This window comes from Lynx canadensis, chromosome D4, assembly GCF_007474595.2.
Source record: "Lynx canadensis isolate LIC74 chromosome D4, mLynCan4.pri.v2, whole genome shotgun sequence".
In the NCBI taxonomy this organism is placed as follows: domain Eukaryota; kingdom Metazoa; phylum Chordata; class Mammalia; order Carnivora; family Felidae; genus Lynx; species Lynx canadensis.
In genome coordinates, this window is record NC_044315.2 from 68,247,305 (window position 1) to 68,269,778 (window position 22,474).

The 22,474-nt window shown below is 48.2% G+C and overlaps 2 pseudogenes; both read left to right on the forward strand.

Annotated features, from left to right (window-relative positions):
- The first annotated feature begins 8,651 nt into the window (after positions 1 to 8,651).
- Positions 8,652 to 9,506, forward strand: LOC115499866 (annotated as a pseudogene).
- Positions 9,507 to 9,740: 234 nt separating this feature from the next.
- On the forward strand, positions 9,741 to 10,665 carry LOC115499478 (annotated as a pseudogene).
- The last annotated feature ends 11,809 nt before the right edge of the window (positions 10,666 to 22,474 follow it).

A 22,474-nucleotide genomic window follows, 5' to 3' on the forward strand; every position in this document is an offset into this window, starting at 1 on the left:
CTCGAACCCACGGACCGCGAGATCGTGACCTGGCTGAAGTCGGACGCTTAACCGACTGCACCACCCAGGCGCCCCTCCAAGTGGTGATTTTCAAGTTGCATAGTTTCTTCTGCATTTATTAGCAGTCTCCCGTATTCTGGTATTCTCGTTCCTCTGCATTCGTGTGGGCTCAGAGTCCCGTTTTATTGAGTGGCATGTAGTCCATCGCTGCTGCGGTTTTGATGCGTGCATTGTCCCGGGTTCTGCAGTTGTGTGCATTCTGAAGGCTGGCTTCTGTGTTTCTCACCCCTCTTCCTGACTTCTGGCACAATACTGTGCTCCAGGCTCTTGTACTTGTGCTCCAGCGCCTCTTCAAGGAGCTCTGGTTCCCTTCCGCAGAGACTGTGTTTAGAAACCAAAAGTTGGTGCTAGATATGCTCACTGCTTCTGGAGTCTCACTGCTCCATCTATATATAAATACTGATGAGTTCACCTCGTGCCTTCCATTCTGGTCCAATGCCACCAGGTTCATCCCAGCTTCTCACCATCCAGGCTTCTGACCCCTTTCTTGGACGGTGAGATACTTGGCTGCCGTTAATGGTCCGTGTGTTTACTCATTTGTCACCTCCAGTGTGTGTGACCGGTCTTCTTAGGCACTCAAGCTGCCCTTGTTGTTTGAGTGCTGAGCTGTTACCCTGTTCAGCCACTTTGCACAGCTGCAACTTTCATGCTTCAGTTGTTACTTTTCACCGGGCTTAAATGGAGGCGAAAATGTGTTTAGATGGGTTCTCCTGAATTCAGCACTCCAGAAATAGCATTTCTGCGAGGAGAAGGCCTTGTTTGTTCCCCTTTGTGTGCCACCAGATCAGTCTCTAGGTGCCCTGGGTCCTAGCACATGGAGTTTAAGTGCTGGGTGAGTTTCCCCAGTTTCTTCTACTTGGGACCAATGTGTGTTTTAGGTGCTAGAAGTGGTTATGGAGACGGCACAAAGGGCAGACTGGGGGGGGGGGGGATACAGCCCCCGCGCTGGGCTCTTTGTGATCTCCAGTGGGCCCCCAACCCCAAATTCTGCTCTATCATGTCTTTTGTCTTGGCACATGGCTGCTTCCTTGATTCATACATTCAGCAAATGATGAAGTCACCCAGGGCCAGGCACTTGGTTTGGGATTGTTCCCACCTCCTTAGTCTTGCTAATTCCTCAGTGTCCAAAACCATACAAGGCCCCTCTTCCTGGAAACCTGTGCCTTTCCTCTCTATCCCCAGAACCTAGTGAAGGGCTAGACAAGAGGAGATGCCCAGTCAATATTGATGACACGTGGGCAGTGAACATATGGTTGGGGTGTTTGCATCCCTCCTGGGCATCTAGGCTCTCCTATCCCTTCTGTCACCCCCCAGTTCAGAGAGCTAAGAAGTTGAAGGATGAACAGTATCCTGAAGGCTGCTCTGTTTTTGCTTCCTCACCCCAGGGACCTTTGCACTAGCTTCTGAAAGACTGACAATCTAGTGAGCTGGCTGGTTGTAGAGACAGCGGTAGCTGGTGACAAATTCCAGATGGGTCTCCATCTGAGACCTCGGTGGAGAGCATACCAACAACAGCTGCACTCCTGAGAATTCCAAGCAGAGGCCAGACCAGAGGGGCTTGGGGGGTCAGCACTTGGACTAACCAGGCCTGGATTTCTGCCTTCACACCCCACACCAGCTACGTGACATCAGCCATGCCTCTCTACCTCTGTGCCTGGTTTCCTCATCCATCCATTGAGCCTGCCTCCAGTGAGAGGCTGGATGGGAGGGCGTCCTTACCAAGGCCAGGCCCGTGTTCAGGCAGAGACTCTGGGAGCAGATGTGGCCAGCCAGCAGCCCTCTAGTGAGCCAGACGACAAAGATTTGCAAAAACTGGGTCCAATACCATGCTTCTCAGTCATTTTTTAAAATAATTATTTTTCATAAAGACTAAAAAAAATAACGTGGGTTTACTTAATATTTTTTTTAGATTTCTCATTTTGAATCAAATACATACTGATCGATGTAACCCAACATGAACAAAAAGTCTTGGGCGTCTCAACAATTTTTAAGAGGGAAAAGAGATCCTGAGAGCAGACAGTGTGAGAGCTGCTTTAGATGATGCTTTAGGAAAGGTTTTTCCACTTTGGACCAGTCAAGTGACCCAGAACACACTGCTTGGGAAGGTCACGGGGGCGCTGGTGAAGGGATGCCTCTTGTCTGCTGGGGACATGTTGGAATATCAGACCCCTGGAGCTTTTTTGAGGCCCCTCTGCCATACTGCTCTCTGTTCCCGCATTCAGGATAACAAACACGACTCCGCTTGGCTTTCAACACCCTTTACAGACCTGCTCCAGCTCATGCCTTCTGCCTGTCTCCCTCCCTCTTTGCCACATACAGCAGGATGTCATTACCCAGGCCTTTCCACACCTCTGGCCTCTGCATATGCTGGTTTCTGCTTAGAAATCCTCCCATACTCCTCTCTCCTCGTGTGAACTCCTATTCAACCTTTAAAACCCACTTCAATGTTGCATGCTTTGCGAAGGCTTTCCTGCCCAGGTGCCAGCAGAGGACTGCTCCCTTGTTCTACTCTCTGAACACATAACTCAGGAACTGTGCCTATCCGAGCACAACTATTTTTTTTGCATATTTGTGTTCTGGACATTGTGTCAAAGCCAAAGACAAAATTTGCCATATCTACCAGCGGCACTAGGAGCTCAGCACCCACGGCTAACAAGGGACCAGTTAGGAGTTGTGCTTTGAAGGCTTGCCTGTGGGGCTGGGGTGAGAGGAGGGTTGGTCTGACACTGTCAACAATAGTAAGCGAAAAGCCCAAGTGAGGGATGGGGAAATGCCAGGACCTGACAGAGAACAGGCTGGAAAGGTGAGTGCCCTCCACTGTGCCCTGACACGCCCCCTTGTGGGGAGAGAGAGCCATGCCATGGCTCAGGTGGGAGGGCACCTCAGGGCCAGGCCTGGGAGGAAGAACCAGCACCTCTGGGTCACGGAAGACTTGAAGTCAGCCGTGGGGAATAGGCTAGGGAGAGGAAGGGAATATGCCAGCCGAAAAAACCCAGCCCACACTGGACTGCAGTTGCCCACGCCGAGCAGGGGAAAGGAGGGAAGGACGCTAAACCCACAAGACCGTGGGCAGTGAGCTTCGCCTGCATTGACTCATTTAATCCTTGTCGTGAAGTGCCTCCCAGAGGAGGAAGCTGAGGCTCAGACAGGGTGAGCCGGCTGCCAAGTTCTCATCGCAACGTAGCTGAGGGAGAATGGAACCTCACACTTGGCCCCAGGCCATGCCCAAGTACCTCTGTATGCCAGTTCTCTGTCTGTACCAGTGTTGGGGGTGGGGAGACAGTGGGATCGTCCTGGTCTGCGGAGGTCTTGGACCTTTGCCCTCCTATGACACGGCTAGAAGGAGGGGCACAGGGAAAACTCAGAGGATTTGGAGTCAGATGAGGATTTTTATTTCTTCTTCAGATTTGTGTCACTGTACATGGAGTGGGTTGGGGGTGGAGAATTCCCTCTTTAGAAAAATCAACCTGTTCGGCTTCAGAACCCATCCAGACAGTTCGCGCAGACAAGAGGGCTGGGTCTTCCAGCCCCCTCCGAGAAGCTCCCTGCTCCTTGCTGTCTGTCCCTGACCCACTCCAGGGGCCACCTTCCTGCTGGAGCAATGGCCCTTGCTTGACTGTGTGGATTCTTCAACCAGAGGCCCCTATAGCCGCAGACAGAGGAAGGTGCCTGGGAGAAGTGAACCGTTTCCAAAGGGCCATTCTTCCTTTCCTGTCGCCTGGAATGCCTTTTACAACCTTTTGTGTCCCTTTTGTGTTTCTTATGACTTCACAAAACTATAATCTCAATTCTCAATGCAATTCTGAGCAATAATGGACTCGTACTAATCCAGGAATTGACTTAGGCCTCATGAATTTCCCACTGTGGGCTTGGAACATACACACACACACTGATGGCTGTCTGTCAACCTGTTCTCTGGGCCTCCAGAAAAAGTTCACCTCCAGACCTTTGCGCATACTGCTCTAGGGTCTTTCTGGACACTTCTTTCCCTTGCTCTCCCATTCAGTCTTCTAGACTCAACCCAGGTATCCCCTCCTCCCCAAGCCTCGCAAAATCTCCTGCACTGGACCAGGAATTTCCCACAATCCCCACACTGTAGTAGGAGCTTCCTATGATCTCCCATACTGGATAGAGAGCCTTCTATGACTCCCCAGCCCCATGCTAAATGGATGGCCTCCCATGGACTCTCCTGTCACACTTGCCACTGACACAAGCTTTTCCTTTTTTTTTTTTTTTTTTTTTTTTTTTTTAACGTCACTATGGAAATCACTGTGCTCCTTCAGGGAAAGTCTGTATCTTATTCTATGTTTTCTTAGTGCCTGGCATCTAATAGCGCTCAGTACATTTTGGCTGAATAAATGAACCAGTGTTAAGCAGTTTCAGGGCCCAGGTTAATGATCAAACCTATAAAGCCCTCCCGGATGCTTCCTCCCCCCCCCCCATGGAAAAAACAACAGGGAATGGCTTTTATTTTCTATGTTCCTACAGCACAGGGATGTGGGTTCTCACTGCAGCTCTGATACTCATTTAACTGTGAAACTTTGAGCAAATCATCTTACTTCTGTAAGCCTTAGTTTCCTCATCTAAAAAAATGGGGATCTTTTTTTTTTTTTTTTAACAGACCTAGAGAAAATATTTTTTTAGCGTAATTTATTGTCAAATTGGCTAACATACAACGTGTAAAGTGTGCTCTTAGCTTTTGGGGTAGATTCCTGTGGTTCATTGCTTCCATACAACACCCAGTGCTCATCCCAACAAGTGCCCTCCTCAGTGCCCATCACCCATTTTCTCCTCTCCCCCTCTCCCCTATCCACCCTCAGTTTGTTCTCTGTATTTAAGAGTCTCTTATCGTTTGCCTCCCTCTCTGTTAACTATTTTCTCCCCTTCCCTTCCCCCATGGTCTTCTGTTAAGTTTCTCAGGTTCCACATATGAGTGAAAATATATGATATCTGTCTCTGACTGACTTATTTCACTCAGCATAATACCTTCCAGTTCCATCCACATTGCTGCAAATGGCATGATTTCATTCTTTCTCGTTGCCAAGTAGTATTCCATTGTATATATAAACCACATCTTCTTATCCATTCATCAGTTGATGGACATTTGGGCTCTTTCCATAATTTGGCTATTGTTGAAAGCACTGCTGTAAACATTGGGGTACATGTGCCCCTATGAATCAGCACTCCTGTATCCTTTGGATAAATTCCTAGTAGTGCTATTGCTGGGCCGTAGGGTAATTCCATTTTTAATTTTTTGAGGAACCTCCACACTTTTCCAGAGTGGCTGCACCAGTTTGCATTCCCACCAACAGTGCAAGAGGGTTCCCGTTTCTCCACATCCTCACCAACATCTGTTGTTGCCTGAGTTGTTCATTTTTGCCACTCTCACCGGTGTGAGGTGGTATCTCATTGTAGTTTTGATGTGTGTTTCCCTGATGATGAGTGACGTTGAGCATGTTTTCATGTGTCTGTTGGCCATCTGGATGTCTTCTTTGGAAAAGTGTCTATTCATGTCTTCTCCCCATTTCTTCACTGCATTATTTGTTTTTTGGGTGTTCGAGTTTGGTAAGTTCCTTATAGATTTTGGGAACTAACCCTTTATTTGATAACGTCATTTGCAAATATCTTTTCCCATTCCGTTGGCTGCCTTTTAGTTTTGTTGGTTGTCTCTTTGCAGTGCAGAAGTTTTTTTATCTTTTTTTTTTTTTTTAATTTTTTTTTTTTAATTTTTTTTTTTTTTCAACATTTATTTATTTTTGGGACAGAGAGAGACAGAGCATGAACGGGGGAGGGGCAGAGAGAGAGGGAGACACAGAATCAGAAACAGGCTCCAGGCTCTGAGCCATCAGCCCAGAGCCCGACGCGGGGCTCGAACTCACGGACCACGAGATCGTGACCTGGCTGAAGTCGGACGCTTAACCGACTGCGCCACCCAGGCACCCCAGAAGTTTTTTTATCTTAATGAGGTCCCAGTAGTTCATTTTTGCTTTTAATTCCCTTGTCTTTGGGGATGTGTCGAGCAAGAAATTGCCACGGCCGAGGTCAAAGAGGTTGTTGCCTGCTTTCTCCTCTAGGGTTTTGATGGTTTCCTGTTTCACATTTAGGTCTTTCATCCAAAAAATGGGGATCTTTATACTTGCTCTTCCACAATCCTATAAGCAAGACCTTACCATGTATGATAGCAACTAGTGTCTGGCGTGCAGTTGGTGCTTACTGAAAGCATATCCATGTATATAGCCGACCACACTGTCACTGTCTGTTTACCATGTCTCCCCTTAGAGCAGAATTCTTCATGGCTCTGCCCCTGCTCCAGACCAGGCTAGAGCTTGTTGATGGTTTTGGTGACCTTTCTGTTCCCACAGATCTGCTGGGTATTTAATATTCATTGAGCCTCTAAGACAAAGCCCAGCACTAGGTACCTCCATGGGCCAGCAGAGAAAATGATTAATGAGGCAGGACCCAAGACCTCCAAAAGGATCACCATCTGGGAAGGAGGCTCAGGCAAGTTCTCCGAGATGACAAGGGCCATTGGTATCTGCCCATGAAGAGCCAACTGCAAGATTCCAAAGGAAACTTGGGACTTAGGATGTGGAAGGGGCTCTTCCCCAGGGCTGTCCACAGGCTATGGAGGTAGGAACAGTTTCCTAAGGCCCGGGTCTTAGGGAGGGAACAGAGAGGGAAGGGTGGGTGCTGGAAGAGAGGAGTCCTTGGGCAGGAAGAGGCTCCTACCTCTCCAAGAACGGACTCTTGATTGGCTCCCACTTATAAGCTATAGATGGTCAGAACCCAGCCTCATAGATTCCTACCTCTTCCAGCCTATGACAGATACAGCCACCTTCTTGGGGCTTGACACACATTGCTAGGTGTTTACCATTGCTGGTCCATCTGGGAGGGCTGTCCTGGGCTAGATCCTTCAATGACAGACCTCCAATGGGTTGACTAGTGTCTCCATATTCATGTATTGATTCACTTCTTCATTCATTTATTCACATAATATTTATTGAGCACTAAGAGCCAGACCAAGTACTAGACTGAGGATGAAGACTAAGGGCCCAAGCCCTTCCTCAAAGAGTTCTGTGACAGAGCTTTACGAGGCCAGGACAAGTCTGATAGCAGGTGCATAATCAGCATAAAGGTGGGGCATACAAGGTAGTTGGCAAGAAATCAATGGAGGCTTCCTGGAGCAGGGGATATATGAGCTGGGCTACAAAGGTTTGGTGGTTCACACAGCAGGGGATGGGAGGAAAAGACAATCCCGACTGAGAGACTACCTCTTGCAAAGGCACAGGTGCAAGAAAGGACCAGGAAAATTTGGGAATGATGAGATGGTTAGTGTGGCTTGAGCCTCAGTCTAAGAGGTGGGAGGTGAAGTTAGGACTAGGCCAAGTTTAGGCTCTTAAGTGCCATAATGGAGGCTCACACTTGACCTCAAGGGCAGTGGGTGTCAAATGGGTTCAATGGGCAGGCCCCCAAGTGTACATCATGAAATCCGTAAGTATTTACTGAACACCTACTGGGTGCCAGGCACAGAAGGAAACTGAACAGATCTACACTTAGACTTTAAAAGCTACATGTTAATAAAGCTACACTTTATTGGGGCTTCTGCATATGATTGTATTACAGGGAAAAAAAGAGATTTCTTGACTCAAAAGAAACACAAACAACAGTCTTCAGCCTATTGCTTCACTGTGAACCCACTGCAGGTTTTGTTTTTTCTTGGTGGCTGGTTGGGGGGCGGGTGTGTAGTGTCATTTCTTTATTTTGCTTTAAGCAACGGAGACAGATACGGTCAGATCTATTTTCAAAAAGAGAAAGATAATTACGTGGTTTCTCATATGGTGTTTGCAGCCACCATACAGGAAGCATGAAGCCCACTAACCAGAGGGCTGTTTCCCTGGGCCCTGAGCGCAAGGCTGGCTCTCTCTACCGTACTGGGTGCTCCCAAGGATAAGGCAACAGTGGCAGATAATGTGGCTTCTCCCTCAGTTCCAGGAGCCAAAAAGAAATGTCAGTTCCTCCTGGGAAGAACATGACCTCCTTTGATGCTGGACGAACGAAGCCAAAGCAATCAAAATACCCTCCCAACCTTTTCTCGGGAAAGAGACAACTCTGAGGATAGCCTGGTGGAGTGAAAGAGCCCAGTCTTTTAAATAATGCAGACTTGGGTTCAAATTCTGGTTTGGCTGTGTGATCTTGGACAAACACACTTAAATTTTCTGAGCTTGAGTGTCCTCATCTGTAATGATAATAGTTATCATTTACACTTACCTTACTCGCCAGTTATTAAGATGTATTACAAAGCCATAGCAAAGAAGCAGGCACAAGACAAAGCAGAAAAATGGAAGAAAACATAACATCCTGAAACAGATCTAGGAATACTTTAGAGTTTGACATATGAAAGAAGTGACATCGAGAATCAATGGAGGGGCACCTGGGTGGCTCAGTTGGTTGAACTTTCAGCTCTTGATTTCTGCTCAGGTCATGATCCCAGGGTCATAGAATCGAACCCTGCACTGGGGTTTGGGATTCTCTCTTTCTCTTTCTCTCCCTCTGACCCTCTCCCCTGCTGGTGCACTTACTCTCGCTCTCTCCCAAAAATAAAATATTAAAATAAAAAATTTTTTAAAAGATCAGAGGAAAAGGATGGAATCTTTAATAAATAGGGTTGGGGGAAATTGGCTTCTAACCAGACAAAAATAAAATCACCTTTTTATGTGTGTGTGTGTCTTCAGTTATCTTCAGTTGGCTAAAGACCTAAATGTGAAAGGTAAAACTGTACAGACTTATAAAAGTTCTTTACGGACCTGGTTGAGAAGGAGGCACCATCATGGGAGGTCACCTCCACCACAACAAGGACCGAAACATTTGGCACAAGGAGCCCAAGAGTCAGGACATCCACCTAAGACTGTTGGTAAATCTGTACAGATCTCTGGCTGGACAAACAGCTCTACCTTCAACCAACTTTTGCTAAAGAGGTTGTTCATGAGTTGCACCAATTGGTGGCCTCTGTCCCTTTCCTCGATGACCAAGAAGATGAAGCTTTCTGCCAGGAGGACAAAACAGCTGTGCTGGTAGGGACCATAACAGATGACATGTGCATCCAGGTGGCCCCCAAATGGAAGGTGTGCACACTGCACGTGAGCCACATCCTCAGGGCCAGGAGCAAGATTTTCACCTTCAACAAGTTGGCACTGGACTCCTTCCAGGGCTGTGGCCCCATCTTGTTCTCTGATCCTCAAAAAGGCCCAGAGGTGTACAGGCATATCAACAAGGCCCTGTGAACCACACGCAGCCCCACCAAACCCTATCAGTGCTGCAAGGGCTGGAGGTCCACGTGCACCAGAGGCCATCTGGTCCACCATCACTACAAAAACTAACTTCAGATCCTGCCTTGTTATTGTAAAGATTTGGGGGTGGCTCAGTCGGTTGAGTGTCCAATTCTTGATTTCCGCTCAGGTCATGATCCAAGGGTCATGGGATCGAGACCTACATCAGGCTTCGTGCTGGGTGTGGAGCCTGCTTGGGATTCTTTCTCCTTCTCTCTCCCTGTGCCCCTCTCCCATGCTTGCACTCTTTCTCTAAAGTAAAAAAGTAAATAAATAAATAAATAAATAAATAAATAAATAAATAAGAAAGATTTTGGATGCTGGGAAAAAACTAATAAAAGGAATATGAACAGCTCTCTTTGCCACATCTACTGCAAGAGATGAAGAATGAAGACCATTCTCAGCAATCAGACTGTTGACGTTGCAGAGAATGTCAACATCACTCTGAAGGGACACACTGTTATTGGGAAGGGCCCCAGAGGAACCCTGCAGAGGGACTGAAATCACATCAATATAGAACTCACTCTCCCCGGAAAGAAAAAGAAGAGGCTCCGAGATGACAAGTGGTGGGGAAACAAAAGAACTGGCTACCATTTGCACCATCTGTAGTCACGTACAGAACATGGTCAAGGGCATTACGCTAGGCTTCCGTTACAAAATGAGGTCTGTGAACGCTCACTTCCCCATCAACGTTGTTATTCAGCAGAATGGTTCTCTTGCAGAAATCCAAAATATCTAGGGTTTGGATGAGGCCAGGTGTTTCTTGTTCAGTATCCCACGCCCAGTAAGAGGAGTTGATTCTTGAGGGAAATGATGTTGAACTTGTATCACACTCAGCTGTTTTGACTCAATAAGTCACAACAGTTGAAAACAAGAATATCAGAAACGTTTTGGATGATATCTATGTTTCTGAGAAACAAATGGTGCAGGAGGCTAATGAATAAGATCTAAGTTGTTCCGCTACAAAAACAGCAAGATGCCGGATGATTTTTCAGACTTATTTGTGATATTTTAAAGACACAATAAAAGCTGTATTGATTTGAGGGAGGGGGGAGCAGGGAGTGGAAAGGAATAGGAACATTCTTTTAGCCTCAGGGAAGGTAAGGATTTCTTAAAGAAGATTCCAAACAGGGAAGAGGAGGTTGAGGTGGGCCCTGCGGGTAGGGAAGTACATGTTGCTTTGCAGGTAGAGGCCTCCATATTGTCTTGAGGGGAGGCAAAGACTGGACCATGCTTCTGGTTCAGAAGGTTCAGAGGAGTCTGGGAAATTGAAACATTCAGAGGCATCCACCCCGATGTCCTATCCCATTGCCGGGATCCCAAGCCTTGACCTTGGCCTTGGCCTAACAGACTTGCTTTGGTTGGGTAGTCAACTGCCTTTGAAGTTTGGACACTGAGACTATTTCAGGCTTGTCTTGAATTCATTCCCCTTTCCTTCTGTGGAGTATGGAAGTTTCCTTGGATGCAATTAAAGAGGCCCTGTGGCTTCCATTTCTAGCTTTCTGTTACCTGCTTCTATGCCTCCGCTGTTCATTATCTTTCTGTAGGAGCCTCCATAGTGCTTACCATGGCCATCTAATATTGTGATCTTTAGAGCCACTATTACTCCCCCCACTGGCCCCCAAGTCTCAAATGCCTGATGCACTCACTGCCTGCTAACACACTCCACCCGCAGGTGCACCATCCAGTTCAGCACTGGGACAAGTTTTAACAGTTGGAAGCCACCTTGCACCAGGACCTGCCTGTGCTTCACCCCCACCAGTGATGGGGTCCTCCCTGCCAGCCGAGAGGGATTAGCACAGCTCCCAAGCCCCCATCAAACCACCTGCTTTCTTTTTTTAATTTTTTTTTTCGTTTATTTATTTTTGGGACAGAGAGAGACAGCATGAACGGGGGAGGGGCAGAGAGAGAGGGAGACACAGAATCGGAAACAGGCTCCAGGCTCCGAGCCATCAGCCCAGAGCCTGACGCGGGGCTCGAACTCCCGGACCGCGAGATCGTGACCTGGCCGAAGTCGGACGCTTAACCGACTGCGCCACCCAGGCGCCCCGAACCACCTGCTTTCTTGGACCACTCCCAGCAAGCACCAACTGCTGCAGGTAAGGTTCTTACAAGCAAACAACGAAATGGGTTTCAGGGTTGGGGGCAAGATGTGGATCAGGGAATCAATGCCTGTGAGGGATTGAGCAAGGGAAATCAACTGTGACCAGGCCTGACACAGCCTGGGCCGGCCCATGGGGAGGCCTGCAGCGAACCTCCTCCCTAGGGCAGAGCTATCCCGCATCTGGGTGAAGTGACAGGGTCTTTATACCACACCCCTCGCCCCATCACTCTGCTCTGGAAAGGGCATGACCTCAGGCAGGGCTGCCCTGGCAAGTGCTTCCATGAAGGGGGCTCTGGAAGCCATCCCCATGTCTACCACAACCCAGGAGAGCAGTCATTGAGTATTTACAGTGTCAGATGAGGCTAAATGTCATACATACTCAAAGGCAGGGACCATCATTATCCCCATGTTTGCGTGCAAGATGAAGAAACTGAGGCACGGAGTGCTTAAATGACTTAGGGTTGCACAGCATGTGACGGAATTGAGATTCCATCTAGAGATGTAAAAAAAAAAAAAAAAAAAAAAAGTTGAATAAGGGGCGCCTGGGGGGTTCAGTCGGTTAAGCATCTGACCTCAGGCTCAGGTCACAATCTCGCAATTTGTGAGTTCTAGCCCCACATCGGGCTCTCTGCTGTCAGCACAGAGCCTGCTTCGGATCCTCTGTCTCCCTCTCTCTGCCCCTCCCCTGCTTGTGTACTCTCTCTCTCTCTCAAAAATAAGTAAACATTTTAAAAAATGTTAATGAAATTCTTTGGGAAGTTTAAACTTTCAGGAAAAGGTAATGCGGAGATCCCTGTGCACCCTTCGCCCAGTGTCCCCAGCTGTTAACATATTGCACAAGCATGGTACATTTGCCACAACTGAGAAAATAACGCTGGGTTATGCTACTATTAACTAAACCACAGACTTTACGTGGCTTTCCACTGATATCCTTTTACTGTTCCAAGATCAAATCCAAGATACTACCTTGCATTTAGCATCCCACAGATTTAGACTCTTAGGTGTAAACTTTTGACCTGTCTGCCTCACTGCCTGCCGTTCCCAAAAGCTTCTGTGGCTGGGAGGCCCTCGGGTGCCATTCACTGCCCCAGGTGTGTGTGGGCAGCCCCAGAATGTGGCATGCCGACTGGCTCACTGTTTTCTCTGTGTCTCCTCTCTGCTGGCATGTGGAGAGAACTCCCACCGGGTCCAACTCAGTAATGTGCTTGTTTTGATTTCGCCCATCAGACATTTCCTGGTGCTTTCCTGTGTGTCTGGGGGCGGGGTGCTGTCTTGGGGCACCCAGAGCGTCTTCAGGCTTGGCCCTGCCCGCTAGCTTACCCCTCCTCTCTGACCTGCCCACCACCCAGGTTCCCTGGCCCTGCAGGTTTTGCTGTGAAGAAAAGAGTTCAGTAGGGGATTCCTGTTCTTGCCCCCACACCACTCAGCTGCCTCATTGATCCCTGCTGTGTGTCCGCTCTGGGTCCCAAGCCCCACGGGCAGCTGTCCACTGAAAACTGTGGCTCTCTGAGCACATGATCTATATACTATGGAATGAGAGAGACCAAGCTTCACTGGCTGGAACGCAGAAAAGATCCGGATTATTGCTCTCCATTCCCACCTTTGCCACTTTCCAGTTACTTGTGAGACTTTTGCATTATTCCACGTCCAGTTTTCTCATGGAACCAGTGAGAACAGCATCTTGCTTAGTGGTTAAAAGAAGGCACGCTGAAGCCAGATGATTTTGGTCTCTGCTGTTTATCTGCTATGTGACCACCATCATGTTATTTAACCTCCCATTGCCTCCGTTTCCTCATCTGTAACATGGGGAGACTAACACCTACTTTTTAGGGCTCTTGTGAAGATGAAGGGAATCAATAAAGACAAAGCATCCAGGACTGTATCTGGCATGGACGAGCTCTCAACTAGCATTAATTATCATATGATTACCATGGATGTTTAGAGAGATTCAAATGAGATCATTATTGTAAAGGTGCATTGTAAATGGCGAAGTATGCTAAAAATGGTTAGCGTTATTATTTTTAAAAACTACTTTATTATCTTGGGGGACACAAGTAATCCACAGGCAACTATTGTCTGTCTGGGTTGATTACCATGGTCAAGTATGGCTGGAAAAGGGATGAGTTCATGAAGTCTACGTTCCTTTATGGAGCCCCTATTAAGTGTGACCTATAATTTTAGGCATGTGTACTTCTATTTTCTCATTTAATCATCCCAACCAAACTGGGCTGGCTATTTTTATCCACATTTAATGGCTGTCTACCCAAAGCCTCAAGTATGTTCCATCCATCCAGAAGCAGGAATCAGCCTATTTATTTGAAAGCCTCTCATGTTCAGATACTCCTAGATGCTGGGGAGTAAACACCAGCGGCCCCTGCCTTAAACGAACCTACGTTCCAGGGGCAGAGTCCATGACTGTTGGCCTGTCTGCTCTTAGATCCTTCCCTACCTTCCCTTGCTCTGTTGTGTGTCACAGAGGGGCTGCCCTGGAGAGGCAACTTTCCCTGCTTGTCCAATCCGAGTGACCCTCAGGCCTCTGGCAGTTGATCTCAGACTGTTCCCCCCTGAAACTGTGTGAGGGTGCACTTCACTGGAGAAAAAATGAGTCTCGATGACATCACTCACACCCTGAATCCAGCTGGGTCTGAAGCGAAGCCTCTTCCTGGCCTATCGGTCTCCTTTTGGCCACACAGTGGCCTGAAACAGGCCTTGCTGATGGCCCCTCTCCTGGGACTGCAGTGAGGATTAGTGAGAAATCCCATCTGGAGAAGAAAGCCCGATGATCACACCAAAGCACCCAACAGAAGCCAGCTCCGATGATTGGCTTAAGGGAAAGTACGCCCTACTGTTACTGCTGCCATTGCTGTTGTTGTCAGCTGCGCCTGGGTGCAGCCTGGCTTGCAGCTGTGGCCCAGGCAGCCTTCCAGCTGCAGGGATGGGGTAGACCACGGGCGGGGACTCCCCTAGGGCCATTTGTTTGGAAGCCGCCTCTCAGTGTGCGCTCTCCGTGGCTTCCCTGCGCGCGTGTAATACGGTAATTGCAGCCTTCCCAGCTGTCGGCCATGCAGACAGCCCAGAAAATGAGGTTGGCTCAGTAAATATTGAACCAAATTATGCAAATGAGCTCCACAAGAGACTCAGCTGCAGAGACGGGGTCTGATTGGTGAGCCCAGCTTGCAGGGGACCCCTCCTCTTCCTGGGACTGCTCTATCAGCCAAAACAGCCACCTGGGGCCCCGCCAGAGAGACTGGAGCTGGGATGGGGCCCAGGGTCACTCCTGCCTGTTCCTGAGGCCCATCTGGGATGAGGGTTGAACAGCTTTGCAGGTGAGGTTAATGGGGAGTGGCATAATGGCAGGGGGTGGAGCTGGCAATGATATTTAGTTCCCGCCACGCATTCACCTCTCCCCAAAAAAGGCTGCTTGGCGAATAAGTCTCTGAGGGCACATGGGGGTAAGATGCTGAGGTCTCAATGCTCTGTGTGCCCAGCTGCAGAGGGAGTGATGGGATCCGCCTTCTCCAGAGCAAAGCATTTCAGTGGTTCTTCCCTACTGGCCAGCCAAGGTGCTCAAACCCCATGGTGGCTGAGGAAATGAAGATTCTAGAAACATGGCTTAGGGAGCGGGATGGGCAAGTAAAACTCTAAAGCTCTTCTGTGGCCCTGGCAGGGCATCCCTGTGGCTTAGCAGGGATGAAAATGTATCTGGCATGTCTGGCGAGAGTGGATGTTGGAGAGAAGGGGGGTTCATGTACATAAGGGCATCTGGCTGAGGGAGCCCGACAAGTCACAGCAAGAGTGTCGTCGATGAGAGCGGGGATGGGATAGATCCCACTCTTTCCCCAGAGGAGATGGGATGCAGGCTGCCCATGTTGTACAGAGATACGAACAGCCGCCCCTTGAGACCAGATGCCCCAGCAAAGCATGAGGTGTGGGAAGCAATCTCTTTCCAGTTCCTTCAGGGACAATGGTGAAGTTTAAAGTGATGATGGCAGGGACGGTGCCACTTTGGAAACCCCAGCATGTGATGCTCTGTGTCGTATAAGATGATCCCCTGGGGATGGGCCTGGGTGCTCCCAAGAGATCCCTGCCTCAGTGAAAAAACATGGTCAAAGGCAACGTGGGCATCACAGGTCACTGAAGGAGCTGGAGTGGAAGAATGTGGGGGAAGTGTTTGTGAGTTACATGAGTCAGCCCAGGATCGTCTGTCCAGAATAAGCACGAGACTCCCAGTGGGTGGAAAAGGCTCAGCTCCTGCATCAGCAAGTAAGGGCATTATATTAGTTTCCCATTTCTGCTGTGACAAATCACAGAAAAATCAGTGGCTTAAAATAACAAAGATTTATTATCATACAGATCTGGAAGTCAGAGGGTCTCATGGGGCTAAAATCAAGGTGTCACAGAGCTGCGCTCCTTTCTGGAGAGCGCAAAGGAGAATCCTTTTTTCCTTGCTTTTTCCATCTTCTAGAAGCCACCCAAATCCCTTGGCTTGTGGCCACATTATTCAGGCCTCTGTTTCCATTTTCACAAATCCTTCAGCTCTGATACTCCTGTCTCCCTCTTATCAAGACCCTCATGATTACATTGGGCCTTCCTGGATTATCCCCTAATGTTCTGACCAGTGATTGGCAATCTTAATTCCATCCCCAACCTTAATTCCCATTTGCCATGTAACCTAACATAGTCACAGGTTCTGCGGATTGGGAGGTGGACCTCTTTGGGGGGACCATTATTCTGTCTGCCATAGGCATAGACTAAAAACACTATTTTCAGGATAACCCCAAGACCACCTGCAGGTTGGCAAGGCCTGGGGATACTAGGTTATGCTTAGGAATATTTTTACCTGCATGAGAATAACCTAATGAACGTGGCAAAAACAAAGCAAGTGCTGTCGACATGGTCTATATGTAAAATTAGAAACCATGGTAGCGGCTGGGTGGCTGAGTCAGTTAAGTGTCCGACTTCAGCTCAGGTCATGATCTCACGGTTCTGTGCTGACAGCTCAGAGCCTGGAGCCTGCTTGGGATCCTGTGTCTCCCTCTCTCTCTCTCTGCCCTTCCCCTGTGCGTGCTCTCTCTGTCAAAAATAAACAATTAAAAAAAAAATCATGAGCACTTTGTTGTTATGTTCTAAATACCATCTCTTGTTCAATATAAACTTTAGAGAATTTCCCTCCTCTGGCTTTAGGAAGAAATTTACACATTTGTATTGCCGTGTTACACACAGACCAAGCAGAGGCAGCTTTTGGTTAGTTTCCTTGTTTTTGGTTGTTTTAGTGTGATCTTTCTCCTCAATAATCAAAACCTTTCTGATTTTACAGCTGAATGTTCCTAAGTATTCCTACTCCTAAATTCAGAAGAGATCATCTTTATCTGGAATTATCCTAGCAGTGGGAAGAGTAGACCGGAAAATCTAGGGAAATCAGAAAGATCCATGAGGAAACTTGCAATTGGGAAGAGAAACAGATGAGTTCTTCCAACAACAAAAATTCTGTTCTTGCCAATCAGTTGTGGGGTAGCTGGGGGCCCCTGGGAAGTTCTATTTCTTTTCCATCTTGCCTAAAATAAAATAGTCTTAGATGCAGAGGTCTGGTTTGATCCCCATCCTGGACCCACTAGGCCACAAGCTAATTTTTTTCTCCTTTTTACCCCCCTGGTATGGGTCTGGTTCCTCTTTACTTCTCCAGGCTTATCTCTTTCCACACCCCCTCCAGCCACCTGTGAGGTCCAAGCACATGGGAAGAGCCATCATTCTGAGAAAATGCCAGCACCCTCACACCTACTGGCCTTGGCAGCCTCTCCCTTGTTTTTTTGACTCATCACCCTTTGAGTTCCAGCTCAAAATATCAGCCATTCTGTGCAAAACACTGCACCGTGCTCAAAGATTGGCGAGTAGGCCTATGTCTGCCAAGCACAAGGAAGGAGAACTGGAGCTAATGAGTCAGTTTTTAAAATCCTCAGAGAAAGCCTTTACTGCTCACATCCAACCAAGGCCTGTGATGAGAGCGCTGTGTACATGGTCTCGTTTTCTCGCTGTGCCTCACATGGACCTTATGAGTCAAATCTTATCATCTCTGCTTTTTGGCTGGCCAACGTTTAGAGAAATTGGGAACATGTCCTGAGCTATGGAGCTGGCAAGTGTCAAAGCCAGGCCCCGACTCCAGTCTGCTAATCCCCAAATCCATGACCTTAACCTCTATATAGTACTGCCTGTGCACCAGAGCCAGAAGCAAAGGGCATGAGCAGTCCATAGAGGTGGACAGTACAGTAGATCGAGCAGGGAACTGGCCTGAGAAAACTTTGGTTTCAGTCCTAATGGGGCCACTTGCATGCTGTGGAGTCCTGAGGGGGTCCCTTGGCCTCTCTGAGCCTCAGTTTCCTCATGCCTGTCTCATAAGCTTGTTGTGAGGATCAGATGGAAGAAGCCCATGAAAGCCTAGGTGATCTTTCTCAACTGAGCATCAGGGGATTATCAAGGGGCATTGGGAAAGGCTTCTTGGCAGAGGTAGGCAAACAGATGCAGGAACAGACGGCCTCTATCCTGAGCCCTCAGGGCAAACACCAGGCAGATAGAGAGAAGACACAAGGGGCCCAGCTGCACAAGCACCGGCTTTCTCCAGAAGCTCCAGATGCTGCAAAACGTAGGTGGGACAGTCCTTGGCTTGGTCACATCCCACTGCTCAGGGAGTCAGCTCTGCTCTTGTGGTAGGAAAAAAAGAAAAACAAGAAGACTCGGAGGAGAAAAATCCAGGCCTGCTAAAGTGATGAATCAGTGGGAGAGATGAGCACTCACTCCAGACCTGGACTTATGATCGGCTTCCTTTCATGGAGCCACACCGTGAGCTCATTCGATGAGAAGAAAACCCGGCCCAGTGGGCCTGGGGTCTGATAGACTGGGGATCCCCATCCAGGTTGTGCTTAATGTCTGAAACTTGGAGTCTCAGCTTCCTCATTTGTAACATAGAATGATAACTGTTCTTCTACCTACTTTACTCTGGGTGGATGAGTAAATGGAATAAAGAAAATTTAAATTCTTTTTTTTAACGTTTATTTATTTTGAGAGAGAGAGAGCGAGGGAGAGGCAGAGAGAGGGAGAGAGAATCCCAAGCAGGCTCCATGCAGCCAGCGCAGAGCCTGACATGGGGCTCGAACTCACAAACCATGTGATGGTGACCTGAGCCAAAATCCAGAAGTGAACGCTCAACTGACTGAGCCACCCAGACACCCCAAGAAAATCAAAATTCTTAATAATGTAGAAAGTGCCCACTAATGGTACTTTTGTGGGGTGGGGAGCCACGCAGCTGGGAGACAGGAGTGTGAAGGGATCTTTTCACTGTGTACCCTTTGTACGTTTGGGGATTTTGAACCATGGGAAGGCATTACTTATGGAAAAAGTAAACTTAGAAAAAAAAAAAAACAAAGTCTGCAAGAAAGTCAAAACCAATAAATGCAACTATTAGTCACTGTCAGCAGCAGCATCCCCGTCAATGTTGTTTAAAAGGCTTTTCCCCCATAATCTTCCGAGTTTGTGCTTACCAGGTACTAAGGAGAGTAGGTCCTCAGTCTGGGCGATTCCTGGTCTCCCACTGCACCACCACGTGGGTTCAGATTTCTTCTACATCTGCGAGGGTCAGACTCCTTGGGGAAAGTGGGTGGAGAAATGCCAACTTAACATCACTTGCCACAGACCATGCAGGAGCCATCGAAGAGGAGCTGGAGCCCTTTCGGGTGACCTTGGAGGGATTTCCAGGAGTGCTGCTGACCGAGAAAAGCCAGATGCGAGGAAACAGGTGGCCTCATTTGACAAAACAAAGACCAATAGCAGATAGCTACAAACAGCAAAGCACAGGTTCGTACCAGACTGTGAACAAGGGCTGACTGCGGGGTGCGGATAGGGGTCGGGGAATGAGAGCGGAAGGTTGGTGATTGATTAAAAAAGTGAATAATGCCCTCTCATTTATGAAATTTATACATTTATGAATTTGTGAAATGTATACGCATGTATGTATATAAATGCACAAGGAGGTGCAAGAGAAGGTGATAACCCACATTGATGGTGACTAGCTTAGGGTGGTGCCGTTTTAGGTGACTCTTTTTGTTCAGATATTTATATGAATACACTTGACCCTTGAACAACACAGGGGTTAAGGGGCACCAAACCCTGCACAGTCAAAATCTACATCTCACTTTTGACTCCCCCAAAATGAACTACTAACAGCCTGCAGTTGACTGGAAGCCTTACCAATAATATAAACAGTTGATTAACATGTATTTTGTATATTGTATGTATTATATACTGCCTTCATACAATGAAGAAGTGAGAGGGAAGAAAATCTTATTAACAAAATCACAAGGAGGGGCACCTGGGTGGCTCAGATGGTTGAGCGTCTCTTGATTTTCAGCTCAGGTCATGATCCTAGGGTCGTGGGATCAAGCACCACCTAAGCGTGGAGACTGCTTAAGATTCTCTCTCTCTCTCTCTCTCTCTCTCTCTCTCTCTCTCTCTCTCTCTCTGTCTCTCTCTCTCTCTCTCTCCCCACCCCCACGTGTGCACTCTCTCTCTCTTAAAAAAAAAAATCACAAGGAAGAGAGGAAGAGAAAACACATTTGCAGTACTGTACTGTATTTATCAAAAAAATCCACGTATAAGTGTGCCCATGCAGTTCAAACCTGCATTGTTCAAGGGTAAACTGTAGTCCTCATTATCAAAAATCGTTATGTATTATTTATGCAATCAGAAAAAAAATCAAATTTCAATGTGAAAGATAAGCAAAACAAACTAAGCACCTGCTATGTGCCACTGTAACAGCTGGCATTACAAATAAGGTCAGATTTCTTTTAAAATTCAAATGGGATAATTCTAAGACTGTTTACAAAGGAGTCCTTCCCCCGCTCCCCTCCTTCCCCTACCTACTCTAGTAAATCCCAAAAGCCCAGAAGGGTGGTGTTGACCCCCAGGCCCCACCTGTGCCTGCCTCTCTGCTTGGCCACAGAGAAGACTGGCTGCTGAAGGTGGCCACCATGCCACCCTGAGCACTGCCCCCTGCCATCGCCCTCCCCCTCTGGATCCCCACAGCACCTCCAAGTTCTCAGTGTAGGTTGAGGCGCCGTGTCTTCTGATTGCCGCCGCAGATGCTCACCCTCCTGTTCCTCACGATGGTGGGTGTTCTCCCTTTAATGTCACCCTCGGGGAGCCAGGAGCCGCTGCAGAAATGAGTGCCAGGGGACAGTGCTTTAGTGCCAGCACTCTTCTAGTTCGCACACACGTGCACACGTGGACATGCACACACACGGCTACTTCCTGCCGGCCACCCTGCAATGCCACGGCGTCGGTGCTCCCAGGCCAGCCTGTCCTACGTCCTAGGAGGAGTGCCCACCCTCCGTCCTCAGCGCCAGTCCTGTGGCTGTTCTGCTTGTTGCTTGGGGTTGAACCTGGAATCCACCTTGGGACCTGCGCCCCTAGGGGCTGGAGGCCCCACAGCTCTGGCAGAGCCACAGTGATGAGGGGACAGAAGGCTGGGAGTGCTGTCAGGGAGGATGCCACAGTCCCTCTCCTGACACAGGGCCAGGGGGCTGCACCCTCCTCCTTCCAGCTTCCTCCCCACAGAGGGCAGTCTTGTAGACAAGAATGAAGTCGCCCTGCCCTCCTTGGCTCGCTCTCCCTCCAGACTGCACCGGGACACAGTGCTGTCCTCTCCCTCGTGGGCCCAGTAGCCAGGCCTGTCCTGGAGCCTGACAGTTGTCTCAGGCTGGGTGGGGAAAGGGTTATGATTAGAATTGTGGTTACAGTTGCAGTTAAGGTCATGGTTCAGGCTCACCTGGGTGGAAGGGGAGAAGGAGTGAGCAGATCCAAATTACAGCCTCCAGTCCAGCTTTACAGCAAAAAAACTGGCATTTTGATCCCTTAGCTGACTCTTCTCAAGTGGCTTAGCTCTCATGGAATGGAGGCATGTGACTAGTTAGCCAGAACCCAATAAGGAATCACAACTTGACACGAGAACCCTCTTCGTGGTTGCTCTGTGTCTCACCATCAGGTTCCCTAGAGAAAGTCCCTGCTTTGTCTGGTACCAAGGGCCACCTCATCGTTTGCCCCAGGATAAATGGCAGCCGGGATACCTGCTGCTTTGTCACTTTGACCCCGCAGATAGGGAAATCAAGTAATGTGACGGTTGACATTTCCCAAGCTGTTTGTTGTGTAGTCATATTCCTGTAGATCGAACAACTAAATTGATCTTCGGTCAGCTGGTTGCCCTACCCTTTTAGGGAAGGGAGTGCTTTGCTTATGGTGCCTGATTTAGCCTTTCAGCAGCCCTACAGAGTCAGCATCATTATTTCTCCGTTACAAGTGACAGAATGGAGTCTGAGAGGTAACACACCTTTGGTTAGGGCAGAGTCTCAGCCCAAGTCTTTCTGAGCCACCTCAGACGTAGGGGCACCAGCCCAGTCAAAAAAAGACTCAGAGATCTGAGTTTCAGCTCCATGGGGCCCCTCTTCTAAGTTTTAATAATTACACCATCTCCGTTTGGTTCCTTGTTTCCTCTAGAAATTGTAGCAGATCAAAACACAATGAGATACCACCTCACATGTAGTAGAATGGCTGTCATCAAAAATGTGAGACATAGCAAGTGTTGGTGAGGATGTGGAGGAAAGGGAAGGCTTGGGCACTGTGGGTGGGGAGGTGAAGTGGTGCAGCCACAGTGGAAAACAGTATGGAAGTTCCTCAAGAAATTAAAAACAGAACCACCATAGGATCCAGCAATTCCACTACTAGGTGTATATATTCAAAGGAAATGAAAACAAGATATCAAAAACTTATTTGAACTCTCACATTTATTGCAGCATTTTCATAGTAGCCAAGATATAGAAATAACCTAAATGTCTATTAATGGATGAATGGATAAATAAGATACACACACACACACACACACACACACACACACACACAAACAGAATATTATTCGGCCATGAGAAAGAAGGATATTCTGCCA